This window comes from Scyliorhinus torazame, chromosome 26, assembly GCF_047496885.1.
Source record: "Scyliorhinus torazame isolate Kashiwa2021f chromosome 26, sScyTor2.1, whole genome shotgun sequence".
Classification (NCBI taxonomy): Eukaryota; Metazoa; Chordata; class Chondrichthyes; order Carcharhiniformes; family Scyliorhinidae; genus Scyliorhinus; species Scyliorhinus torazame.
Window position 1 is genome coordinate 34,081,455 of NC_092732.1, and position 8,228 is coordinate 34,089,682.

Genomic DNA, 8,228 nt, shown 5'->3' on the forward strand with positions numbered 1-8,228 from the left:
TCCCCTGTGGTTGTCCCCCTCTCGAACAGATATACCCCTTTGGATACTGTCGGGGGGGATAGCCTATCAGGGGAAAACAGCAGCAGCCAGAGCAGTGGCACCACGGCTGGCTCTGATGTTCAGAAGGGAGGGTCAAAGCGCAGAAGAGTAATAGTAATAGGGGACTCTATAGTCAGGGGCACAGATAGGCGCTTCTGTGGACGTGAAAGAAACTCCAGGATGGTATGTTGCCTCCCTGGTGCCAGGGTCCAGGATGTCTCCGAACGGGTAGAGGGCATCCTGAAGGGGGAGGGCAAACAGGCAGAGGTCGTTGTACATATTGGTACTAACGACATAGGCAGGAAGGGGCATGAGGTCCTGCAGCAGGAGTTCAGGGAGCCAGGCAGAAAGTTAAAAGACAGGACCTCGAGGGTTGTAATCTCGGGATTACTCCCTGTGCCACGTGCCAGTGAGACTAGAAATAGGAAGATAGAGCAGCTAAACACGTGGCTAAACAGCTGGTGCAGGAGGGAGGGTTTCCATTATCTGGGCCACTGGGAGCTCTTCCGGGGCAGGTGTGACCTGTATAAGAAGGACAGGTTGCATCTAAACCGGAGAGGCATAAATATCCTGGCCGCGAGGTTTGCTAGTGTCACACGGGAGGGTTTAAACTAGTATGGCAGGGGGGTGGGCACGGGAGCAATAGGTCAGCAGGTGAGAGCATTGAGGGAGAACTAGGGAATAGGGACAGTGTGGCTCTGAGGCAGAGCAGACAGGGAGAAGTTGCTGAACACAGCGGGTCTGGTGGCCTGAAGTGCATATGTTTTAATGCAAGAAGTATTACGGGTAAGGCAGATGAACTTAGAGCTTGGATTAGTACTTGGAACTATGATGTTGTTGCCATTACAGAGACCTGGTTGAGGGAAGGGCAGGATTGGCAGCTAAACGTTCCAGGATTTAGATGTTTCAGGTGGGATAGAGGGGGATGTAAAAGGGGAGGCGGAGTTGCGCTACTTGTTCGGGAGAATATCACAGCTTTACTACGGGAGGACACCTCAGAGGGCAGTGAGGCTATATGGGTAGAGATCAGGAATAAGAAGGGTGCAGTCACAATGTTTGGGGTTTACTACAGGCCTCCCAACAGCCAGCGGGAGATAGAGGAGCAGATAGGTAGACAGATTTTGGAAAAGAGTAAAAACAACAGGGTTGTGCTGATGGGAGACTTCAACTTCCCCAATATTGACTGGGACTCACTTAGTGCCAGGGGCTTAGACGGGGCGGAGTTTGTAAGGAGCATCCAGGAGGGCTTCTTAAAACAATATGTAAACAGTCCAACTAGGGAAGGGGCGGTACTGGACCTGGTATTGGGGAATGAGCCCGGCCAGGTGGTAGATGTTTCAGTAGGGGAGCATTTCGGTAACAGTGACCACAATTCAGTAAGTTTTAAAGTGCTGGTGGACAAGGATAAGAGTGGTCCTAGGATGAATGTGCTAAATTGGGGGAAGGCTAATTATAACAATATTAGGCGGGAACTGAAGAACATAGATTGGGGGCGGATGTTTGAGGGCAAATCAACATCTGACATGTGGGAGGCTTTCAAGTGGCAGTTGAAAGGAATTCAGGACCGGCATGTTCCAGTGAGGAAGAAGGATAAATACGGCAATTTTCGGGAACCATGGATGACGAGAGATATTGTAGGCCTCGTCAAAAAGAAAAAGGAGGCATTTGTCAGGGCTAAAAGGCTGGGAACAGACGAAGCCTGCGTGGAATATAAGGAAAGTAGGAAGGAACTTAAGCAAGGAGTCAGGAGGGCTAGAAGGGGTCACGAAAAGTCATTGGCAAATAGGGTTAAGGAAAATCCCAAGGCTTTTTACACGTACATAAAAAGCAAGAGGGTAGCCAGGGAAAGGGTTGGCCCACTGAAGGATAGGCAAGGGAATCTATGTGTGGAGCCAGAGGAAATGGGCGAGGTACTAAATGAATACTTTGCATCAGTATTCACCAAAGAGAAGGAATTGGTAGATGTTGAGTCTGGAGAAGGGGGTGTAGATAGCCTGGGTCACATTGAGATCCAAAAAGACGAGGTGTTGGGTGTCTTAAAAAATATTAAGGTAGATAAGTCCCCAGGGCCTGATGGGATCTACCCCAGAATACTGAAGGAGGCTGGAGAGGAAATTGCTGAGGCCTTGACAGAAATCTTTGGATCCTCGCTGTCTTCAGGGGATGTCCCGGAGGACTGGAGAATAGCCAATGTTGTTCCTCTGTTTAGGAAGGGTAGCAAGGATAATCCCGGGAACTACAGGCTGGTGAGCCTTACTTCAGTGGTAGGGAAACTACTGGAGAGAATTCTTCGAGACAGGATCTACTCCCATTTGGAAGCAAATGGACGTATTAGTGAGAGGCAGCACAGTTTTGTGAAGGGGAGGTCGTGTCTCACTAACTTGAGTTTTTCGAGGAGGTCACTAAGATGATTGATGCAGGTAGGGCAGTGGATATTGTCTATATGGACTTCAGTAAGGCCTTTGACAAGGTCCCTCATGGTAGACTAGTACAAAAGGTGAAGTCACACGGGATCAGGGGTGAGCTGGCAAGGTGGATACAGAACTGGCTAGGCCATAGAAGGCAGAGAGTAGCAATGGAAGGATGCTTTTCTCATTGGAGGGCTGTGACCAGTGGTGTTCCACAGGGATCAGTGCTGGGACCTTTGCTCTTTGTAGTATATATAAATGATTTGGAGGAAAATGTAACTGGTCTGATTAGTAAGTTTGCAGACGACACAAAGGTTGGTGGAATTGCGGATAGCGATGAGGACTGTCGGAGGATACAGCAGGATTTAGATTGTCTGGGGACTTGGGAGGAGAGATGGCAGATGGAGTTTAATCCGGACAAATGTGAGGTAATGCATTTTGGAAGGTCTAATGCAGGTAGGGAATATACAGTGAATGGTAGAACCCTCAAGAGTATTGAAAGTCAAAGAGATCTAGGAGTACAGGTCCACAGGTCATTGAAAGGGGCAACATAGGTGGAGAAGGTAGTCAAGAAGGCAGACGGCATGCTTGCCTTCATTGGCCGGGGCATTGAGTATAAGAATTGGCAAGTCATGTTGCAGCTGTATAGAACCTTAGTTAGGCCACACTTGGAGTACAGTGTTCAATTCTGGTCGCCACACTACCAGAAGGATGTGGAGGCTTTAGAGAGGGTGCAGAAGAGATTTACCAGAATGTTGCCTGGTATGGAGGGCATTAGCTATGAGAGGTTGGGTAAACTCGGTTTGTTCTCACTGGAACGAAGGTGGTTGAGGGGCGACCTGATAGAGGTCTACAAAATTATGAGGGGCATAGACAGAGTGGATAGTCAGAGGCTTTTCCCCAGGGTAGAGGGGTCAATTACTAGGGGGCATAGGTTTAACGTGAGAGGGGCAAGGTTTAGAGGAGATGTACGAGGCAAGTTTTTTACGCAGAGGGTAGTGGGTGCCTGGAACTCGCTACCGGAGGAGGTAGTGGAAGCAGGGACAATAGGGACATTTAAGGGGCATCTTGACAAATATATGAATAGGATGGGAATAGAAGGATACGGACCCAGGAAGTGTAGAAGATTGTAGTTTAGTCGGGCAGCATGGTCGGCACGGGCTTGGAGGGCCGAAGGGCCTGTTCCTGTGCTGTACTTTTCTTTGTTCTTTGTTGTTCTTTGTTATAATCCAGTCAGACACGCCCAGAGACAGTACTGAGGGAGGGTCAGTACTGAGGGAGCTCCGCACTGTCAGAGGGTCAGTACTGAGGGAGAGCCGCACTGTGGGAGGGTCAGTACTGAGGGAGTGCCGCATTGTGGGAGGGTCAGTACTGAGGGAGTGCCGCACTGTGGGAGGGTCAGTACTGAGGGAGTGCCGCACTGTGGGAGGGTCAGTACTGAGGGAGCACCACTGTCGGAGGGTCAGTACTGAGGGAGCGCCGCACTGTCAGAGGGTCAGTACTGAGGGAGTACCGCACGTTCGGAGGGTCAGTAATGAGGGAGCGCTGCACTGTGGGAGGTTCAGTACTGAGGAAGTGCCGCACTGTCGGAGGGTCAATACTGAGGGAGCTCCGCACTGTGGGAGGGTCAGTACTTAGGGAGCACCGCACTGGGAGGGTCAGTACTGAGGGAGTGCCGCACTGTTGGAGGGTCAGTACTGAGGGAGCGCCGCACTGTCGGAGGGTAAGTACTGAGGGAGCGCCGCACTGTCAGAGGGTCAGTACTGAGGAAGTGCCGCACTGTCGGAGGGTCAGTACTGAGGGAGCGCTGCACTGTGGGAGGGTCAGTACTGAGGGAGCACCACTGTCGGAGGGTAAGTACTGAGGGAGCTCCGCACTGTCAGAGGGTCAGTACTGAGGGAGAGCCGCACTGTGGGAGGGTCAGTACTGAGGGAGTGCCGCATTGTGGGAAGGTCAGTACTGAGGGAGTGCCGCACTGTGGGAGGGTCAGTACTGAGGGAGTGCCGCACTGTGGGAGGGTCAGTACTGAGGGAGCGCCGCACTGTGGGAGGGTCAGTACTGAGTGAGCACCACTGTCGGAGGGTCAGTACTGAGGGAGCGCCGCACTGTCAGAGGGTCAGTACTGAGGGAGTACCGCACGTTCGGAGGGTCAGTACTGAGGGAGCGCCGCACTGTGGGAGGGTCAGTACTGAGGGAGCGCTGCACTGTGGGAGGGTCAGTAATGAGGGAGCACTGCACTGTCAGAGGGTCAGTACTGAGGGAGTGCCGCACTGTCGGAGGGTCAGTACTGAGGGAGCACCGCACCGTCAGAGGGTCAGTACTGTGGGAGTGCCGCACTGTCGGAGGGTCAGTACTGAGGGAGTACCGCACATTCGGAGGGTCAGTACTGAGGGAGCGCTGCACTGTGGGAGGTTCAGTACTGAGGGAGTACCGCACATTCGGAGGGTCAGTACTGAGGGAGCGCTGCACTGTGGGAGGTTCAGTACTGAGGAAGTGCCGCACTGTCAGAGGGTCAGTACTGAGGGAGTGCTGCACTGTCGGAGGGTCAGTACTGAGGGAGTGCCGCACTGTCGGAGGGTCAGTAATGAGGGAGCACTGCACTGTCGGAGGGTCAGTACTGAGGGAGCGCCGCACTGTGGGAGGGTCAGTACTGAGGGAGCGCCGCACTGAGGGAGTGTCAGTACTGAGGGAGTGCTGCACTGTGGGAGGGTCAGTACTGAGGGAGCGCCGCACTGTCGGAGGGCCAGTACTGAGGGAGCTCCGCACTGTGGGAGGGTCAGTACTGAGGGAGCGCCGCACTATGGGAGGGTCAGTACTGAGGGAGCGACGCACTGTGGGAGGGTCAGTACTGAGGGTGCGCCGCACTGTCAGAGGGTCAGTATTGAGGGGGCGCCGTACTGTCGGAGGGTCAGTACTGAGGGAGTGCCGCACTGTCAGAGGGTCAGTGCTGAGGGAGCGCCGCACAGTGGGAGGGTCAATACTGAGGGAATGCCGCACTGTGGGAGGGTCAGTGCTGAGGGAGTGCCGCACTGTCGGAGGGTCAGTAATGAGGGAGCACTGCACTGTGGGAGGGTCAGTGCTGAGGGAGCGCCGCACTGTGGGAGGGTCAGTACTGAGAGAGCGCCGCACTGTGGGAGGGTCAGTGCTGAGGGAGCGCCGCACTGTGGGAGGGTCAGTACTGAGGGAGTGCCGCACTGTGGGTGGGTCAGTATTGAGGGAGCGCTGCACTGAGGGAGGGTCAGTGCTGAGGGAATGCTGCACTGTATGAGGGTCAGTAATGAGGGAGCACTGCACTGTCGGAGGGTCAGTATTGAGGGAGCGCCGCACTGAGGGAGGGTCAGTACTGAGGGAGCTCCGCACTGTGGGAGGGTCAGTACTGAGGGAGCGCCGCACTGTCGGAGGGTCAGTACTGAGGGAGCGCCGCACTGTGGGAGGGTCAGTACTGAGGGAGCGCCGCACTGTCAGAGGGTCAGTACTGAGGGAGTGCCGCACTGTGGGAGGGTCAGTACTGAGGGAATGCCGCACTGTCAGAGGGTCAGTACTGAGGGAGTGCCGCACTGTGGGAGGGTCAGTACTGAGGGAGCACCGCACTGTGGGAGGGTCAGTACTGAGGGGGCGCCGCACTGTCGGAGGGTCAGTGCTGAGGGAGTGCCGCACTGTGGGAGGGTCAGTACTGAGGGAATGCCGCACTGTCAGAGGGTCAGTACTGATGGAGTGCCGCACTGTCAGAGGGTCAGTACTGAGGGAGCTCCGCACTGTGGGAGGGTCAGTACTGAGGGGGCGCCGCACTGTCGGAGGGTCTGTACTGAGGGAGTGCCGCACTGTGGGAGGGTCAGTACTGAGGGAGAGCCGCACTGTGGGAGGTCATGACTGAGGGAGTGCCACACTGTGGGAGGGTCAGTACTGAGGGAGCGCCGCACTGTCAGAGGGTCAGTACTGAGGGAGCACCGCACTGTGGGAGGGTCAGGACTGAGGGAGTGCCGCACTGTGGGAGGGTCAGTACTGAGGGAGCACCGCACTGTGGGAGGGTCAGGACTGAGGGAGTGCCGCACTGTCAGAGGGTCAGTACTGAGGGAGCGCCGCACTGTCTGAGGGTCAGTACTGACGGAACGCCGCACTGTGGGAGGGTCAGTACTGAGGGAGTGCCGCACTGTGGGAGGGTCAGTGCTGAGGGAGCGCCGCACTATCAGAGGGTCAGTACTGAGGGAGCGCTGCACTATCAGAGGGTCAGTACTGAGGGAGCGCCGCACTGTCAGAGGGTCAGTGCTGAGGGAGCACCGCACTGTGGGAGGGTCAGTACTGAGGGAGCGCTGGACTGTGGGAGGGTCAGTGCTGAGGGAGCGCCGCACTGTGGGAGGGTCAGTGCTGAGGGAGCGCCACACTGTGGGAGGGTCAGTGCTGAGGGAGCGCCGCACTGTGGGAGGGTCAGTACTGAGGGAGCGCCGCACTGTGGGAGGGTCAGTGCTGAGGGAGCGCCGCACTGTGGGAGGGTCAGTGCTGAGGGAGCGCCGCACTGTGGGAGGGTCAGTACTGAGGGAGCGCCGCACTGTCAGAGAGTCAGTACTGAGGGAGCGCCGCACTGTGGGAGGGTCAGTGCTGAGGGAGCGCCGCACTGTGGGAGGGTCAGTGCTGAGGGAGCGCCGCACTGTCAGAGGGTCAGTACTGAGGGAGCGCCGCACTGTCAGAGAGTCAGTACTGAGGGAGCGCCGCACTGTGGGAGGGTCAGTACTGAGTGAGCACCGCACTGTGGGAGGGTCAGTGCTGAGGGAGCGCCGCACTGTCAGAGGGTCAGTACTGAGGGAGCGCCGCACTGTGGGAGGGTCAGTGCTGAGGGAGCGCCGCACTGTGGGAGGGTCAGTGCTGAGGGAGCGCCGCACTGTCAGAGGGTCAGTGCTGAGGGAGCGCCGCACTGTCAGAGGGTCAGTACTGAGGGAGCGCCGCACTGTGGGAGGGTCAGTGCTGAGGGAGCGCCGCACTGTGGGAGGGTCAGTGCTGAGGGAGCGCCGCACTGTCAGAGGGTCAGTGCTGAGGGAGCGCCGCACTGTGGGAGGGTCAGTGCTGAGGGAGCGCCGCACAGTGGGAGGGTCAGTACTGAGGGAGCGCCGCACTGTGGGAGGGTCAGTGCTGAGGGAGCGCCGCACTGTGGGAGGGTCAGTGCTGAGGGTGCGCCGCACTGTCAGAGGGTCAGTGCTGAGGGAGCGCCGCACTGTGGGAGGGTCAGTACTGAGGGAGCACCGCACTGTGGGAGGGTCAGTGCTGAGGGAGCGCCGCACTGTGGGGGGGTCAATTTTGAGGGAGCGCCGCACTGTGGGAGGGTCAATTTTGAGGGAGCGCCGCACTGTGGGAGGGTCAATTTTGAGGGAGCGCCGCACTGTGGGAGGGTCAATTTTGAGGGAGCGCCGCACTGTGGGAGTGTTAGTACAGAGCACCCAGTCAGTGTCGGAACAGTTGCCCAGTCAGATGTTGAATGCATCTGATACACTGTTGAGTTGTTCTTTTTAATCTTTGACGTGATGTGGGCGCATCCCTAATTGCCCCTTCAGAAGGTGGGTGGGGGAGCCGCCATCTTGAACCCGCCGCAGCCCCGTGTGGTGTAGGTACACCCACCGTGCTGTTAGGGAGGGAGGATTCTGAACCCGGCGACAGTGAAGGAACGGACGATATATTCCCGATTCGGGATGGCGAGCGGCTCGGAGGGGGGGAACTTGCAGGTGGGGGGGGGTGTTCCCCGTGTGTCTGCTGCCCCCCCCCCCTCGTCCTTCTAGACGGTAGAGGTGGCGG

The 8,228-nt window shown here is 56.8% G+C and overlaps 1 protein-coding gene across 1 annotated transcript in view; it reads left to right on the plus strand.

Annotated features, from left to right (window-relative positions):
• Window positions 1-8,228, plus strand: part of LOC140402955 (aquaporin-10-like) — a 198,977-nt gene that overhangs the window by 168,074 nt on the left and 22,675 nt on the right. The gene's annotated exons all lie outside the window — the stretch shown is intronic.